Source organism: Anser cygnoides, chromosome 3 (genome assembly GCF_040182565.1).
Source record: "Anser cygnoides isolate HZ-2024a breed goose chromosome 3, Taihu_goose_T2T_genome, whole genome shotgun sequence".
Classification (NCBI taxonomy): domain Eukaryota; kingdom Metazoa; phylum Chordata; class Aves; order Anseriformes; family Anatidae; genus Anser; species Anser cygnoides.
The window spans coordinates 52,417,116-52,436,144 of record NC_089875.1 but is presented as its reverse complement, the minus strand read 5'-3'; the positions used below and the strand labels follow the sequence as shown (position 1 = coordinate 52,436,144).

Genomic DNA, 19,029 nt, shown 5'->3' with positions numbered 1-19,029 from the left:
TTTTTAAAAAAAAAAAAAAAAAATACTACCAGTAATCACAATGCTGTATTTCCACCAAGTCAGTATTAGCATTTGATGTATTTCTATCAAAAAGTCAATGCAGTGCTGTGGCAAGTATAAGAAAACTTGAGTTGTTCTGCATGCTACAACCAGGATAAAGCGATCACATATAGTAGCAATGGTCATCTATTTAGCAATAGTGTGTTTTTCTATTCATAATCCAGAAATTTTCCAAGGAAGATGAAGCTCCTTTTAGACAGCTAACATCCACACATTGCAGAATGAAGTACACTCATTTGACTACCTTATTTCCCTACACGTACCCCTTAAAAGAGACCCCCACGAATTTGCTGCTGGGACAGGCTAGGACAGCAACACAGGAACCGCAGGAGGTGCTTGCAATGGAGGCAAGCAGGCAGCACATACCTGCTCTCCCACTGCGTGGCCCCCCCCTCCCTCCTCCTGCATTCAGGGAAGGAGCTTTAATAAATAGCTATGACCTCAGCTAAGGAGGTATTGTACACATCTCTACAACTTCACAGACCAGCCTACTCATGAGGCATATGTTTGCTGTATCCCCCTGAAAACCAAGCAAGCCACAGCAAACAAAACCAAACCTGTGCTTTACGTTCTCAGCCTGCCAGGAGCCATGCACCCCCATGGTGGCTGCACTACAAAAAAGGAGAGCAGCGCTTCCTGGGGACAAGAGACCACCCTTCCTTTTCACCACAGGACATGTGGCCAACCTGGCCAGAGAGATCCAGCTGGCAGCCTCCCTCCTCCTGGCCACAGGCCTAGCCCCCACACCACAGTCCCTAAACACTCACCCCAAAGCACATTTGTAGTCCTTTCCATTATACTTCTCCTTGACCAAACACAGATGCCCATAAACACCTTCTAACCTCCCAAAGGACTGAGGGGGGAATGACCTCCTTTTTATGCCCTCCGAACAGGAACCACCCACCTTGCCCTCATCAGGTTAACAAGGCCTCAGGTGGGGCTGGCAGCCCCACAGGCTGGGCTCACCCTAAACTTAAAGCTCCTGGAGGAGGGGAGAGCTCAGCCCAGTTCTGGTGAAGGGACTGGAGCACCTCTCCTGTGAGGAAGGCCAAGGGAGCTGGGACTGCTCAGCCTCGTGGAAAGGGGATTCAGGGGAGTCTCATCAGTGCCTACAAATACCTGAAGGGAGATTGCAAAGAGGAAGGACCCAGGCTCTCTTCTGTGGTGCCCAGAGCCAGGACAAGAGGCAATGGGCACAAACTGGAGCACAGAAGGTTTCAACTGAACATGAGGAAGCACTTCTGTGCTGGGTGGGTGGTGGAGCACTGGCACAGGTTGCCCAGAGAGGTTGTGGAGTCTCCCACCTTGGAGACTTTCAGAAGCTGCCTGGACGTGGTGCTGGGCAGCCTGCTCTGGGTGTCCATGCTCGAGCAGGAGGTTGGACCAAGTGTCCTCCAGAAGTCCCTGCCATCCTCAACCGATCTGTGGTTCTGTGATATGGCCGTGGACCCTCCCCACCCCCAAAATGTGGGGGCTTCACCCCTCCTCTGCACGTGGGCTTTGGAGCTGGAGGCAGGTGGGCTGTTGCACCAGGTTTCCTTGGGCATGTAGGAGATGGGGTTACTGCTGTCCAGAATGCAAAGGCATACAGTGTGTCAGCAAGGGGCCATGCTCAAACAGGCACCTATAAGGCAGCTGGGGGAAATCTGTGTGTGATGGGGCCCAGCTGGCACATATAGAGCCTGTCTGCCAGGAGCACAGCCAGCTCAGGCCAGATTCAGAAACTGAGACAAGAGCATTCCTTCTTACTTGTGAAGAGCAACTCCTAGACTCATGAGCAATCTGCTACTCAGCAAAAGAGTATTAAATTTCATTTGCCTCATTGTGGGCCAGAAAGATTTTACCTTCACTGAACACCAACAAAGACATTCTAAGCTGCACAAACCACCCCCAGTCCCTGAAAGGCCACACCTGAGGAGTTGCACAGCTTGCATACTTGAACACAGCTTGACTGCTCCTGCATCCCAGTCTTCCTTTTTTTTTTTTTTTTCCTTTCAGTGCCAGATTTTACATTTCTTCCAACTCTCAGCATTTAATAGCTGTTTTTGCAAACAGTCAAATATGGAAACCCTGTGTGGGTTATAAAATATCTTACTGTTTTAAGATCTATGTCATGAATGCAGTGTATGCTTAGGATGGCTGTATTTATCCAAGTAATGATTTGAAAAATAAGAGAAATGCAAAATATTATTTAAATAGCTTGAGAAATGGACATTGCTCTTAATTTTAGTAACAGTGAAGAACAGCTAAGAATTACATATGACAACATAAAGTAATGTTTTAAAGATGTCTCTTGTGTGGTAATTTTTTTTTTTCTAAACAGTAAAATATCCAAATGGTATCTATTTTACCCAGCTGTAAGAAGTGCTTTGAAAAAACATAAATCATAGAAGACAGCTTAACTTACTTTCAAACAATGTCACAGGCTGAATTCACCTAGGATATAAGCAGAGATTAACCTCTTTGCATGCCATCAGGGCTGGATTTTGATATTACTTGTCTTGGTATCTTCTGAAACCAAGCAAACCAAACACCTGATGTATCCCTAAAAATCTATGAAGCAAACTGAGATGCATTAACACTGGAGTAATATACACACAACAAACTCTAAAATGAAAAGCTCTTCAGAATATGTCAGAGACAATCTAGACAATCTTCTCTCAGGTTTCATGGGCTTTATTGTAGGGAATGGAACTTTGTGTCTGTCACTACCTGATGCTGAATCTCAGCAGCCAGGCTCCAGCGAGGTAGATCACATTGACTTTTACTGGTACTGCTGCCTCTGTCCTGCATCCTTCACATGTAATGGATTATCTTGGCAGAGGATGCTGTTTTGCTAGACTCCATATTCAAGCTCTGCCATTGACCTTTCAATTTATCTTGGGAGACTTGATTAACCATTTTTTCCCCTGTTGATTTTGACTTTAAGACTTTTAGGCAAAGACTGTTTCAGTGCTGTCTTGGTGCGTATCATTCAGTGTCACACCCACCAGTGTTACCCCTACCAAAGGCAGGAGGCAGAGGAGCAACCATCAGCAACCAGATTCCTTCAGAACAAACTCAAAACAGCAGAGCAGATTATAGCAGGCTTGCAAAACTTCAAACAGAAAGCAGAGCAGCCCCTGCAAGGCCAACAGATCGTGTTTTGTTTGGGTGGGCTGAGAGGAACCATGCTGGCAGCATCAGCTAATTGGGACCCAGGCTCAGCTCCAGGCAGGCACTGAGGCTGGGGATGCTGGTGGGTGAGCGTGCTGCTGCAATTCCTTCCAGCGGTGCTGCGGGACCTGCTCAGGGCACTGACCTCGCATGCTGAGGAGGGCAGCAGCCAACTAAAGCCTGTCTGCAGGGCTTTGCCTCAGTGGCTTATGACAGCTACCAACAGCTAAGCTGTTTTCTGACATCTTTCTCACTCAGCTGCACTTTTCTTACTTCTCTTTACGTTGGCTGTTTTCTTATTTATTTTATTCTATTTTTCTACAATATTGAATATTTTAGCTGGGCTCCTTAAATAAACTTTCGTCATATGGATGCAAAGAAGGGAAACTGAATGAAACTTAAAAGAAACACAGGACTTTGCAAGTAGCTTTGATGTTCTCTAGCTTTTTATTTATAGAATACAGATTAACTTCCTTTTGTTAACATCTATTGTTGTTTTATAATGGGTGCTGCAAATGCTTTGATAAATGAATTGAAAGAATTTGCTGCAGCTCCTGCTAAGTGCCCTGACCTGCTAAAAAGTGGGATCTGTAAAAATGTGTTTCAGACTGAAAAATGGAACAAGAAAATTTCATCTGATTTTGTATAGTTATGAAATAAAGCGATTACTTTGAAGGTGAGCTGTGATTTTTTACTGACATGTAACCCATACAATTCAGCCTCAGTCTAAGCCACATATCTGCACCAGCCAAACACAATCAGTAAGTCTACTCTCTAGCTATTTACCCTTTATATCACTAAATTGTTTTACTCAGACCTTACATATCCCTTTTCTTCTTTGCATTTCTATTATCAGTACCTCTTTATAATACATGGAACTATTTTGCTTCCAAGGTGGATGTCAGACTCTTTCTTCATTACTTGTTAATGTACTTGTTTGAAATTTCTACATAATACCTAGAATTATCCCAAAGGTGGCAAATATTTTGAGTCTTCCTAGGATCACTAGAAAATATTAGTTGTGAAATCTTTTATGGTTGAGGCCAGGTATGTGCACTCTTGCAGCGATGGCTACTAGGTGGCTACTGCTTTTTCCATTCTTATTTCTTTCCAGACACATCATGTTTTTATATTGGTTGCTAACCTAAGTGCCACTGTTCATAATACCAGTGATTTGGCCAGAGGAGTATTTTCACATATAACCTGAAACTCGAGTGTCAAATGTCTAAAGCAGCACAAGCACTGAGGCACCGAATTTACAGATTAAACGGCACTTAGCTGCCCTCCATCCATGGAGATGTTTCACAAACTTCTGGCTGTCCCCAGTAGCCATATCTGTACCACTAAATGATACAGGCATAACCTCCAGGTCTGCCTGTAGGTATGTAGTAGTATTTATAGCAAAAAGTCAGAAAGCAGTCATAGATAAAACTCCCTTCTCTTGCTGCATGGTGTTCAAACCGTCATTTGGGTAATGACAGTGTAGTCTTCAAATGACATATCTGTTCCATCCTTTTGATTGCTCATTTTCTGGCCTCATACATCTGCATTCAGCACAATGGTGCAGCTGCTTTTGCCCAGCTGAGATGTCCTCTTGTGATGTAGGTGATGTGCATTTGAGGTCTCTCAGGCCGTGGAGGAAACTGAAGTGACAGCTTGAGAGCACCGGATGAGTGCCCCAGCTGCGAGGCTGCATATAAAGGTCATCAATTTGACTGTACAAAAGCAAAAATTAGACATTTGTCCATATTCAAAAGGACTGTTTTCAGGGATTAAATCCAGATTTGGGGTTATGGATTTCAATCTTGTAGCATTTCTAGGTTGTGTTCAAAAAAGTATCTAATTTGTAAAAAACAATACTTCACAGCATAAATTAATAAATATCCTTCTCAAAATGATTTTTTCCTCAGATTGATATAATCATATGACTGTAACACTTTTCTATCTGCTCTTCCTGCTACCTGCAAATGCAATAGCAGCATGACTCACAGCTCCATCATCTGGAGACACCGCTTAATGATGTATACTACATCTTAGATTACTACAACATCCATCCTACTTCTCTTGTGTTCTTGAAAAAGAATCTCCTGTTCCAGTCTACTAAATTATACTCATTTAATTAATCTCATCTGCAAGGTGACTTCAGAACAGAAAAACATCATCCCTTTTTTTCCTTTGTTTTTAGGGCTCCTACTCAGATCTCCTTTCTTAGCCACCTCTCCCATCTAATTGGCCAGATCAGTAAAAGGCGATGAAGTAATTAGCGCACTCCTTTTATTCACATTTTAAAACACGTCATTTTCACATATTAATGATTTCCAGCTCAGTTTTGCACAAAAATATTTGGGGAATTGGACATGCTAGTTCGCTGCCATTCCTCTTCTCTTTTCAGCTGCTTCCTGCTCTTTCCTGCAAACAGAATGCTCTCTTTTCATCTCAGCTTTTTAACCCCAAGGACTTCAACTCTATTTTTAGCCTGTGTATGAATTTCCAATCTAATGCATTTAAAGAACCTATCACAGATGTCTAAAACCTTGGAAGTAATTAATTAAGTCCCACTATTTCCGAAGTACACCAAAACAATTTGTCATTGCATGTAAAATGGTATAATCGAGTAGTATAAATGTTTTCAGGCCAAGTCTAGCTATGAATTATTTAGTTCATCTCTTCTAATTAAAGACCTATTGGAGGATTAATGTCTTGTAACCTGACAAACCACTTTACTAAGTAACAAATTATCCATATAATAACCTCAAACTAAATTTATATAACTCGAGTAGTAATTTGCATAAGTATACAACATCCATTGGAATAGAGAGACTACTTCCTTGATATTCAATATGTAGATTTTCAGTCTGCTATCAAGGAAGGAATTCAGACCAAATGTAATTCTAGACTGTAAAAATAATTTATTGGATATCTGATTTTTTCAGCATTTGCATAAACATTGGTTTATAAGGATTTTTTCTATGAATACAGCAAGATAACATAGTTATGCTGTGAAATGAAAGCACAGATGCCTTCATGCAAATATGACTTATTTTGCTCCATAATGTATGCAACATATACATTTCCTGGTTATAGAATTTGTATTATAAAGCTATGCTATGCATCTGAAAGTGGTTATGAAAAGACAAAAAACATCAATGGTTCGAAAAGATAGTGAAAGATTAAATATAGAACAATTGTCCATCTTCATGCAAGGAGGAAAGCTGTATGCGATCCAGAGGGCATCTGTGCTTTCAGAAGCAAAATCTTCAGAACTGTTTCATTACTAAGTATTGATGATTTTAAATATTGTCCGTAATAAAAATGGACTATGGCAGAACCAGACTGATGCTGTCTCTTTGTCTCTTAGGGCCCTGGCTGCCTCTGTTTCCAGAATTGGAGGCCCAGCTCTGATCTAGTCCAACGGTGCAATTGTGCCTCCAGTTTCTGAGAAAATTACTAAATCGGGAGAAAGAACTGTGTGAAAGAGCAGAGTGTCAAGGAAAGAGAACGTACAAATGGGATACAACTGTTGAGATGGGGCTGAAGGATTCAAGGGGGAGAAGGACACCGACATGGCAGGGTGTAAAATCCTAAAGGAAGAAGGCAACGAGGCTGGTAAAGCGAGTTGGGAAGCATCGGGCCACGGGTCTGAGCTGCCAGTGACAGCCTTGATGATGGAGCTGGTGGCAGACGGCAGCTCAGCAGCACTGCAGAGCCAGTGCCAGGGGCTGCAGAGGCTGACCCTTCCCTGCCAGGCTCAGAGGTGCTGCGTGCTTAGCCTAATAGCTAATGCTAGTGGACAGATGCTTAGCCTAACAGCTCATCACATCCCACCTATCTCCTGTGTGCTGGTTACATAATAATTGCTTTACAGATTATAAATTCCCTGTATCCTAAGTCTTTCTGTACAAGCTAAAGACACCTGAACAAACGGATCCAAATTGCCAAAAATGCCTGACCTTTTTATATTTCTTTTCCAGGATACATGACCTATTTCTGTTAGGCACAGCAGATCACACTAGGACTGGAAAACTTCTGAGTCCCAGATTTCCAGACTTTAAGTCCAATTACATCTTCTGTTTTCTTTTGGCCCTGCTTTTACCAGGCCACAGTTCTCTCTGAGTTAACACTAACAGAATCCTTCCAATTACACAATTTTTAGTAAAATGAAAAACAAATGTTAACTCCTCTTGCCTTCCTTTAGCAGCTGAAGAAAAAACTACAATCAACACAAAACACCAGTCTGACTGGAGACAAATAAGTGCTCAGAGTACACTGAGAAGAGAATTTATCACGTCTCAGTTTTTGATCCTACAATTTCTACTATAATACATGAAATTATAACAGACAATGATCAGAAAAAAACAATCAATCAAACAAACAAAAAGCGTGCACTGTTACATCAAATGGTTACAAGAAAGATGAAAAATAGCCAGTGAGAACATCTAATTTGGTTTGTAAATATAAAGGGACAAATGAATTTGGAGTTGACTTCTGCAGATGGCACACGAAGAAACAAGTTTTACTGAAGAACACGTAGCAGGGAAGGCTATGAAATTCCCCCAGTCCATAATGAACATGATTTTAGTACTCATCCAAATCAAAAAATAATCCAGAACAGTGAAATTTAAAACAGATGAACAGTTCTCCCTGACCATGGACTTAACAAGTCTTAACAAGTTTAAGTTGAGTTACCTCAACTTAAAAAAAGGGGAAGGGGGGGAGGGGGGGAAAGGGAGTGAAAAGCCCCTCAAGTAATAGAACAGATGAGTCTGAAAATCAGTTAATAATTAAAATCTACAAACATTAGTGAACCTTGTGGAATGGTCATTAGGGTTTGGTTTGTAGTACTGTTCAACATCAATGTATAATAAAGGGTTTTCAAAATTTTTGTATGAAAAATGGAAAAGAAGAAAAATTAAACACCTGTAACATATTCTAGACATATGAAAAAAACATTACAGGCTCTTAAAATTACCAAAGAGGTCAATTTTACAGTCAGAATAACCACAATGCAAATATGCTTCAGTTTCTCTTTAACGCTCAATTAATTGTACAGAAGAACATGGAAAATGCAGTGCCTTCAATGCAATTAGAACTGGCTTTGTATTATTCATTCTATATTTAGGAACGTCTGTGCTTCTGTGCTATAAATCCATTCTGTATTTAGGAACATCTGTGCTTCTATGCTATAAATAAAATATCCCTCCGTCTTCAGAAATCAGGAAGCATCAGCTTTACTTTAGGTCTGTATTCTGTGTACGTTCTATGCATGTATAAGTCCTTCTGTGGAGTTGAGGGTGAAAAAATGAAATCTGGAGGGTTTACTTCTTTCAGCACCCCAGTCTTCAGCTATATCTCCTATAGAACTTATTTTCTACCAAAGCTAAGCATCCTGAGATCCAGTGGCTGCACTGCCTGCAGTTCGGTTTGGCCAAGCCCAGTGATAAGCGGCACACCTGCTTCCCCAATTGGCAGTTAAAACCTTCCTATGTTGTACCCTGCTCCACTTATGCTACTTCTGTCCTATCCCAATAATTCCCATTATACAAGCTCAGTTTGGCACAAGGCTCTTGGTCTCCCTGATCTCTGGCTCCTGGCAAGGAAATCCCCAAGCCCAGAGCTGTGCAGGAGCGTCCAAATCGTGCTCCAGCTCCCAGCAGCCAGCCCAGCTGGTGGACTGAACCCAACGAAACTCCAGTGGCATGCAACCTTCCCTGTCAGAAATACAGGGAGAACTCAGGTTAGCAAATAGTACAAACAAGAACGGAAAATTTATTTTGGATGGACTTCTCTATTATTTTAAATATTTCCAGAAGGAACACATTGAGTCAAATAATTTTTTTCTTTAATATGGAGATTGCATTTGAAATACTTTAATGGTGTGCGTTGGATATATTTTTAGAGGTTTGCTTCTACAATTCTGGAGGGCACAACAACTTTTTAAAAACAACATGGGAAAAAGTGACTAGATGAACTCTTGTGTTTTCTACTGAGAGTTGCAAGGTCAATGCTGATTTAATTGAGGTCTGGGGAGCAGAGCTTTACCCAGAGGTATAAAATAGAAAGATGCTACAAGGAGATTTATTCTCATGAAAATTTCAATTCAATCAATATGAAAGCTACACATTTGGATCAAAAATGGCAGGGAATCCTCAAGGACTCTTCTTACAAAGAGCTCAGATAATCTTAAAACAGCCTTTGATAGCCTGAGAGAGATCATTTTGTGGCTTTGAAAATGTTGAAACATCTGAAAAAGAAATCAATGTTGCTGGGATCTTTACTTTAAAATTAATGTCAGGCGGTGACATTTCTAACTATTTTGAGTGCTTCCATGCTAATTTCTTTCTTCACCAGTAAGGCTGAGCCCAGGAATGTTCTGCATTCTCTAACTCCTAATGAGGATACCTGAAGAAAGACAAGGCAAAGTTGGAGGACTGCCCTAGCAGGAGTCAAAATACTACCTTAAGAGTTTGTACTAGAAAAACATCCCAGTATGTTTACTGTGCTTGTTTCTCCGTGTGTCTGTCTCTGTCTTGCTTTTGCCTTGAAATATGTATTTTAACTAAGATCCTGACTCATTTCTTTAATTTAAAGGCTAAGTAAAAAAAAACAACAACAACAAAAAAAAGCCAACCAAAAAAAATTATAAAACAGATAAATATTATTACATCTGTTGTATTCAATTATTTCCACCTATCCCATCACCTCAGTTGGATTTGTTTTCATACAATCTTACACTAACACCAAAGCTGTTTCCCCTTAAACCCATTTTAGACCAAATTATACAAGTTTGCATCACAGCAGACCTTATATTAGTACTTGAGGTAGTCATCTGCATAGTGAGAATCTTATTTGAATTTGGCATGCAGGTTTTGGAATCAGCTTACAGTAAATGTAAATTTATATATACTGCATTTAGTATTTTATTACCTCATTACATGCACTGTATGTATTTAATTTATACTTTCTATTCTATTCATTTAGAGTAAAATACTGTTAATGTACTTCATTTTTAAATATTAAGAAGTGAATGAAAGACCTTGAAAATAATAGGATGATGTTTAAAATTATCTGAGCCTTGTGAACTACAACATTAAACACATTTTAATTTATTTACTAAAGCATTTTTACTTTGCTTTATTTACATCACAGTTTATTTAAGAATACAGCAGCACTGATAATCTCTTTGAAGGGATATGTGCTCAAAATCTATGACTCAAAACCCAAACCATTTAAAATTAAATAACTGTCAGGGGGCATGTGTAATAAAATGAACATTAAAAACAAATCTAAACAGATTCTAAGCTTATTTATGCATTTTCTTCCCATGTGTGGAAGAACTGGATATGCAATTTACTTTGGATTTATATTTAGATTCAATCAACATCTGAAAAAAAAAAAAAAAAAAAGGTTGCTCAGTGGATTTCTGGGGTAACTAGAAAATCAGACCAAAATAAACCACTCCTTGATCTTATCAGAATTGTCTATCCTTTTACATATATATATACACACGCAGACACAGTTATATATGTGTGTATATATATATATATACATATGTATGTGCCCTCCAGCTGGTCATCCACTTTGCTTTCTTCCCTCATGATGATATTGTCATCTCTGGTTTCCCTCAAAATGGGGCTGTTGCATCTTCCCTGCTGGGAAGCAATGCTGTCATAGATAAAAGCTGTATCACCATTGGCCAGTTCAACTTTACGAATGACGATATCTGTAGTTTTTTAAACAGAACGTATTCTACCTAAAAAGGTAGCTCAGAAATGAAAAATAACTTACATGGCATAGGAAAGTTTCCAGATACTGAAATATAGGTAAGTAGATAACAAAGAAGAAAAACAAACCACAAAAACAAAAAAGCTAGTAACACTTTGAAATTAAATTTTGGTCAAGGTTTAAACATCACTGACCACCAGAGAACCAAAGTACTATTGAATGATAGTAGGACAAGACAGATGGTGTGCAATTTTAATTTGACTGCTCGAAAAAAAAAATCTGTTTACACTGACAGGATACATAAAAGCTTAAGTCTTGCTTATGAGAGATAATGTGGCTACAACCTGAAGTGCCATTTAAAAGGGTAAAAAAGTGTGTGTACTTGTAATGGCACGGAAAGCAGTTCCCAAAAAAGTATCACCACATTTAAATATGACTAGCAGTAAGTGACCTACCTTCTATTTTGACTATCAACTGAACATTTTCACAGCCCCAGAGGCTATGCATGAACTTTCATGCAACCAGGACTGAGTGCCACTCGCACACTTCCTAAAAGGCAGTTGTATAAAAAAGATAAATAGCAACCACAGAAAAAAAACACCACAGAAAGCCTCTCCCTCTCCCAGCACAAAAATGAATGTTCTACTGCACTGTAAACTCTACGTGAGATCAATTTCTGCTACCAATCAGTCTGATCTGGGCATTCCTCATCCTTTTGCTTGTCCTTTCAGATTTATCAATTTAGTAACCTGAGAGATTTATGAATCAAGTGGTTTATTCAGTCAATCTCAAATAGCTTCTTGTAGAGACAGACCAGTAAGTGTCACGTGAAGAAACTGCATCCATTCTGGAGAAGAAATGGAAATAAATGAGGTTCAGAAAAATTAATCTCATACCTACGTTTCTCTGTAGACATGAAGTCATGCACAGTCTGTGTCAGCTGTAAAGCCAGGCCACTTAAAACAATTTGATGTCTCAGCCTCTCATTTCGGGGGACATTCACCTGAACATTAAAATGGGGCAATGGGGTTGTAGGAGGAATAATAAGGGAAGTCTGAGGCAGACACCTATTTTAATGACTTCTGAGAGTCAACCAGAAGTCACAGAATCATATATACAATTTCAACAGCCATATTAAGTGTGAAATATTCATTGTCCACTACAGACCTGGTTAAGATTTAAACTTTTGTAACTGAAATCTAATACTGCAGCTGAAACTGCTCAAGATCTCATATTTTTATTTTTATCTTATTTTTATTTTATTTATTTATTTATTTTTGAGACGGATAGCAAAAGTTTAGAGTCTCCTATCTACTTATATTACTTTCAGTTTCTTATATTGGACAAAGACCCTCGGGACAACTCTGATGTTTCATTACCTCTGTTGGCTCTGCCAGCCAGCACTTATACGCTCTCAGAATTGTGTCCTTCTTGTTTATGGTGCAGGGGGAAGAAAGGTAAATGCCACCAACCATTCAAGTGTGCCTCAACTCCTGGTCCTGCACCAATAGAATAAGCTAAAGCACTTTTATTTATAGTGGCCTAGGCACAAAAGAACTGAGACTTGGTGATTGGTGTTCTCCAACCATCTTTTTTTTTGTGCCCAAGCTCTGCTAAATGAAGTGGAGAAATGTGGAGACATGTCCCTTCCTGGCCTGTCACATATCTTTTCAGTCTGCAAAGATTCAAGCAAGATTTATTATTATTATTATTATTATTATTATTATTTTATTTAACAGTATGTGAAATTACACAGGAGCTACTCTAGGAGAACATTAAACACAGAGAAAAATTGGAAGTGAAACATAGAAATAGGGAGCAGGTCATCCTCTTGATCCTTAATCTCTAATCGAACCTTACTCCTACCCCTAAAAATAATGTTAAGTCATGTAGAATATTATAGAAATGTCACATAATAAAAAATAAAATCCCTTTAAGAATTTAAATGGCAAGAGCCTTGAGCAGTTGACAATAGGTTTCTCCCTGAGAAACAACTCATCTAGACAGAGGAGTCAGGATTACTGGAGCTAGCTGTCATGCAGCTCTGTGAACTCTCTACATTTCTGTTAGCTGAGGGTATTGGCCCGTGCTGACCTTCTGTACTATGCCTGAGGCAATCACATCAAACTCCCTTTCTGATGAGCCAATGTGAATGGCACTCTGCTAATGACTCCCTCTGCCATATTTCAAAATTCATGACAGTTCCATCCAAAGGAATTATGGACTCCATATCTTTGCCTGCAATTAATGAAATCCTTTCAGTTCAAAGACCCCTAACTTTAATGCTAATTCAAAGGATATCAAAGTAATTGATAGTCTGCATGAATAAATCTGTGTGCTTTAAAATACTTAACTTTCAAAAAACCCATCAATTTTATAATCATTGTGCCTTAACATGGTGAAATCACTAATCAGAAGAAATTCCTGAGTATTACACATACGGATGGTTAAACTACACTAAGAAAAAGAGTAAATTTCCTTATCAGCTGACTTCATCGAGGAAACTCAAACGAGTAACTACATACTGCCTCTTCTACACAGGAGCTCTTACTTGACCAGTGCTCAGAAATTTTTAGGTCAACGTGAGTTCCATAGCTTGCATTTCTAGTGCTACTCCTGATTAAAAAAAAATCCAAACTAATTAACATGTAACAGCCAAAATTAACAACATATGCTGGGACTTAAATGAACTCCTAAACTGTAAAATGTTCTCAAGGATGCTGTATTATTGATTAAAAATTAACATTTTCTCTTTCTCTAGAGCAATTAGTGAAAATGTAAGTTAATGAATATTTATAAGGCTAAGGTAAAAACTTGATCATACTCAGACACCGACTGTTTGTGCTTAATAGCAGGCAGCATCCTGCCAGCAAGGAGATCTTTATATTATGTTTTCAGGGCAGAAGTTTCTTCACTGCGGTCTGGTTTACAGGTGGAGATGAGAATGTAAGAAAAAGGCACTTTCCCTCACAAAAGCCAAAAGGCAGCAGCAGTACCACCAAATAAAGCACTAAAAGTCAAGTCAAGCTAAATGCTAGTGCATATTCCCAAGTGTTTGTCATCAGAAGAGAAAGGTCAAACTGTCAAGTTAGCTAACACCTCCAATAAAATCAACAGCAACACTAGTTACAGCTTGCATTGCTTCTGTGCAGAAAAACAGTATGTGCATACTGCATTCGATTCATTTCCTGGGACTCCTTTGATGAAGGACAAGGCTAGACATTTTTACTGTGCTGGCAAAGGTAACATTTGTCCTGTCCTTCAATCTTGCTAAAAACAGCTTATTTTTATGAGCTGTTCAGCTAGCTATGTACTTCACTCCACACTTACCACAATTATAGCTATTAGCACTTTTTCTTAATATCAGCTTTCTCTACAAGACTTAATCCTTCCACAGGCCAATCTGGGTTACCAACAAAACCTCATTTTGCATTTTCTATTTTGCACCAGGAGCATGGAAGTGGCACAAAGGTCCTTTCACCCATAGCTTCTTCAGTTTCAAAACCATTGGCAGTGTCAAGACTTCAACCATAATTCAGTTCTTTAAAATTATCCCATCAGAACCTAATAAATATCAATAAGGAAGAGCTGGGAGTCTCCAGCTCTGTGATGCTAGTTCTGTGTAGGCAGCTCCAGCTTCAGAGTACAACATATACGCTTACATCCCACTGAGGTTAGCAAGATAAAGGCATCTTCCTCAAGTACTTTGTCAAACAGGGATACATGCTTATCTGTACGTGCCTTGCTGTATTGAGACCAATAGGTGTTTTCTTCTTTTTGGCTCTCTTACCCCAGCAGATTTCACGTTTAAAAAACTTTATACTTACTAACTAGACTTTCCGTACCTGAGGTGATAAAATGAAGGTGGAAAATCTTAAAGGCATATGTATTTCAGATATGTTCAACACTCAGAATTAAGTTACATTAACTATTGGAAAAAGCACTTGAAGTAGTTGCTACAGTAGGAGATGCTAACTTCTGTGAATTATAACGCAAGAAAATACAGAACAGCTGCCACTGGGGCTTTCCTTAAGATCAAGATCAACACATCATTGGTGTATAGCCAATGGTCCTTGGAAACAGAGAGATGTTAGATACTCATCAAGCACGAAAAAAATCTGCCTGTTAAGAACACCATATCCCTTCAAAACATAAACATATCATTAGGAAACCCTCATCTCCAGCTGGTATGGAAACCTTGGTGCACAGGCAGACAAGTGAATATTTAATTTCTTGCTTGTTTCTTCTTCTAGACCATATAGCTATTCAAACTCTTCTTGAGTGTCGCTATGTCCATTTTCATATGCAGCTGGACCTTCACGTATCATCCCTAGAGCTCAAGGTTAAGCTCTTTGTCAAAAAGATGCATTTCTTTTTGAAGCTGAGCCTTACTTCATAGAATCCCAGAGTCATAGAATGGTTTGGCTTAGAAAGGACCTTTAAAGATCATCCAGTCCAACCCCACTGCCATCAGTAGGGACACCTTCCACTAGACCACATTGCCCAAAGCCCCATCCTACCTGGCCTTGAACACTGACATTGACAATTTCTCTAGGCAGCTTGTTCCAGTATTTCATTATTCTTATAGTAAATAATTTCTTCCTTGTATCTAATCTAAATCTACCCTCTTTCAGTTTAAAACCACTACCCCTTTGTCTAACACTACGTGCCCTTGGAAAAGGTCTCTCTGCATTTTCCTTATACACCCCTTAAAGTACTGAAAAGCCACTATAAGGTCTCCCTGGAGTCTTCTCTTCTCCAGGCTGAGCAACCCCAGCTCTCTCAGCTTCTCTTCATAGGAGAGGTGCTCCAGCCCCCTGATCATCTTTGTGGCCCTCCTCTGGACTCATTCTAATACTTCCACGTCCTTCTTGTGCTGGAGGCCACAGAGCTGAACACAATACTTCAGGTGGGGTCTCACGAGAGCAGAGCAGAAGGGGAGAATCATCTCCCTTGACCTGCTGGCCACGCTGCTTTGGATGTAGCCCAGGATATGGTTGGCTTTTGGGCTGCAAACGCACATTGCCGGCTCATGTTCAATTTATCACCCACCAGTACCTCCAAGTCTTTCTCTGCAGGACTGCTCTTACATGTCGGCAGAATCTGCTGATTGCAGCTGTGGCCACAATGTTTTCAGCCTTCAGAGATATGCTTCTGACAGTGAGGGAAAGGTAGTTTGTATTTGTCACAGACTGAAGCACATACAGAGAGGTTTTTTTTTTTTTTTCTTTCTTCTTCATATCTTGTATCTTTCTGGAGCTATTAGTTTTCTAATTTATTTATTTTATTTTAATTTATTTTCTCTGTAATGAACAGGTTTCATCTATAAAAATAAAATGAAAAAGAATCCTGAATCTAGGCTGCAATGTTATCTCTCCTCATTTGCTAACTTCACAACCCTGCTTCTCCCCAGTGAAGCCTGTTTCACAGTAACTAATATATTAACACCCATTTCTGATAAAAATGAAAGATTTGATGTTTTTATAATGCAACTCAGAAAAAAAAAGAAAAAACTATCAGAACTTTTGTTTTTGCTATTTAACTTTTTGATGTATTAATAATGTAAGTTAATATGAAGGTTTTAATTCAAGTCTTTTGACTGTAGTATTACCAATTACAAATGAAATACTGAATGACAGCAGCTAACTACATCATATGCATTTCCTCTTCAGCAGATGTGATCTATCAAAGGTTCATATTTCATTTGCTTCCTATTTCCTCCTCAAGGAAAGACCCAAATTTGTTCTTTACAGGCTCTAGTTTTAGCATACACTATTTTATTGTAATTTTTCTCCCCCACAAACATAGTTAACTCAAAATTAGGAAACTGTCTCATTCTTTACTTGTTTTAGGTAGAGGAAAACTGAAAAGTTGTAAAGCAAGGCTGCTCATCTACGTATTCCAGGATGAGAAGGAGGGAAACCTCCTGTTAATTCCAGAGGAGACTTAACCAGTGAATTATACGTCTGTTGAAACCCCAGGTAGGTCAGAGTTACTACTCAGCCCCCAACTGTTATGTGGGGTAAAGGAGTCAAACTGTCCAAGATGAAAAACAAGAGCTGTCTGAGGAAGCTCACAAACTATTCCCCAACACAAGCAGAAACACTGTGGTCTCTGGAGAGCGGAATGGAGTTAGGTGGAGAAGGGAACTCACCAACATTGCCCTGCCTCTCCAGTGGGGATGAGGATGAATCATGCCCCCAGTCCTCCCCATGGGCATGCAGTGTTGTGCTGCAGTGAGCTGGAGCCCCTCTTTTTTCATTGTTTGGTCCTCCCACCAACTCCTTCTCCCCTCCCAAACACTATTTTGCCTGACCCTTCTCTGGTGTCAGGGGCTGTAATTAGTTTCTAGGCTGTACCTATCCTAATTTTGTAGCAAACAGAAGAAATATATGTCAGTCCTTCAAGGGACTGACTATCTGATTGACATTTTAGCCACAAAAGTGTCATCAGGACAACTGAAGAGTTTTGGAAAAGGCAGAGTTACCTGGAGCTCTTCTGCCCAGTCCAATTAATTTTATCAAACCATTATCCTCTGGACACACTGCGTGTTTCTTTTATCCACCCGTTCTTGTCAGACACTTTACGTTACTAGGACATTCTCTAATTTCTCATCATACTAACTACTGTAAATGAACATCAACCAAAATCCAAGATTCTAATATATCATATATATGAATAAAGTAACATAGTCTTGAAATACAAATCAGAAACTAATTGACTTAAAGGAAAAGTATATCCTGTGATTTCCTTTTCTCATGTCAGACAGGGAAATTGGTTGTTCAGAATCATGCAACCAAAGGAAAATAATTCTATCTCAACTTCATGAGGACTACAGATAGAATGAATTAAAATAACTTGTATAGGTCCATCTAACTCCTGATATATCTGTCTATTCCAGATTAGACAAAAAAAAAAATAAAATGTATAAATGCTGTCTTTGTAAACTTCTAACAGTTTACATACTATTTTCTTAAGCACAAAACCAGCAGAGCCAAGGAACATATAACCTTGCTACCAGTAGCTTTTCTTCTTCAGTGTTCCTGATGTAGTTACATGATCCTTCACTGTGGTTTCCAATAGACTGTAGGCTGCTTCCTGCTGCAGTAAAGTCAACCTGGCAGGTTTTGGATTTCACATAGGAAAAAAAGAAATTTGGTTTGTCAAACCTCTATTCCCAAATTGTATTTTTCTTTATGATCTCATTATGTGCTCCTGAGTTTGTTAATTCTCTTGTTTTGTCCAATATATACTATTGCCATTTAATTTGTAAAACTATTTACTAAAACACTTCAGGTGTTCATAGCTAATAAACTTACAAAAGTATATAATTCCCCTTAAATCTCAGCGTCCACCAGGCCTTTAAAACATTCAGCATACACTTTTGACATACATAGAGCTCTTTCATGTTTTCTTATTTGGTCTTGCATTTTCTTTGTTATCAACTGTCTTATTCCTTATGACAATTTTTAATTTCTTATATATATATATACATATATACATACACATCATCATTTCTAATAATATAAATTACCCCAAATCTATCTACACATTCTTTTAGGTATTTTAGATTCCTATTTCAGATGTTTTATTCTTAAATGAAACAACTACATAAAGGATTTAATAGAAACAAAAGAGGAATATCTGCTAGTCTTATACTGTGGTACCTCACCATAGCTTCACACTTGAACTTTTAATTTAATAGATTCAGTGGGTGTCACAGTATTATTGTTACTTAACCGAGTTATGTGACAACCAGATATAATGGAATATTAAACATAGATAATAGACACCCAGACCTTTTTTAGCATGTTAACTCAGAACAATGGAGGAAACATGTAAGGGTCAAACATCTTTCATCCAGAGTATTTCTGCTATAAAATGTTGTTGTCTACATCTTTGGTGACTTTTGCAGTAAAAGACCTTTCATACACCCCTGCCTGGCTTCAACTGTGCAAACTACACTGCTAAATTGAGCACTTAATCTTACAGAAGTATGGATCAGCAAAAATCTTTTGCCAATATTAAATCATGGCAAAAAAATAAAGTTTAACAACTTCCATTAAGCATTTTAAGCTCTAGTACTGATAG

General features: G+C 39.0%; 1 protein-coding gene and 1 long non-coding RNA gene across 2 annotated transcripts in view; both read right to left on the bottom strand.

Moving 5' to 3' along the window:
* The window catches only part of SASH1 (SAM and SH3 domain containing 1), a 554,055-nt gene that overhangs the window by 329,588 nt on the left and 205,438 nt on the right, over positions 1–19,029 (bottom strand).
* Positions 1–19,029, bottom strand: part of LOC125184423 (uncharacterized) — a 184,801-nt gene that overhangs the window by 42,869 nt on the left and 122,903 nt on the right. Inside the window, exon 1 of the long non-coding RNA XR_007168391.2 lies at positions 828–19,029. This exon is cut by the window's right edge and continues 122,903 nt beyond it. This is a non-coding gene — a long non-coding RNA (uncharacterized lncRNA). The remainder of the gene's footprint in view (positions 1–827) is intronic.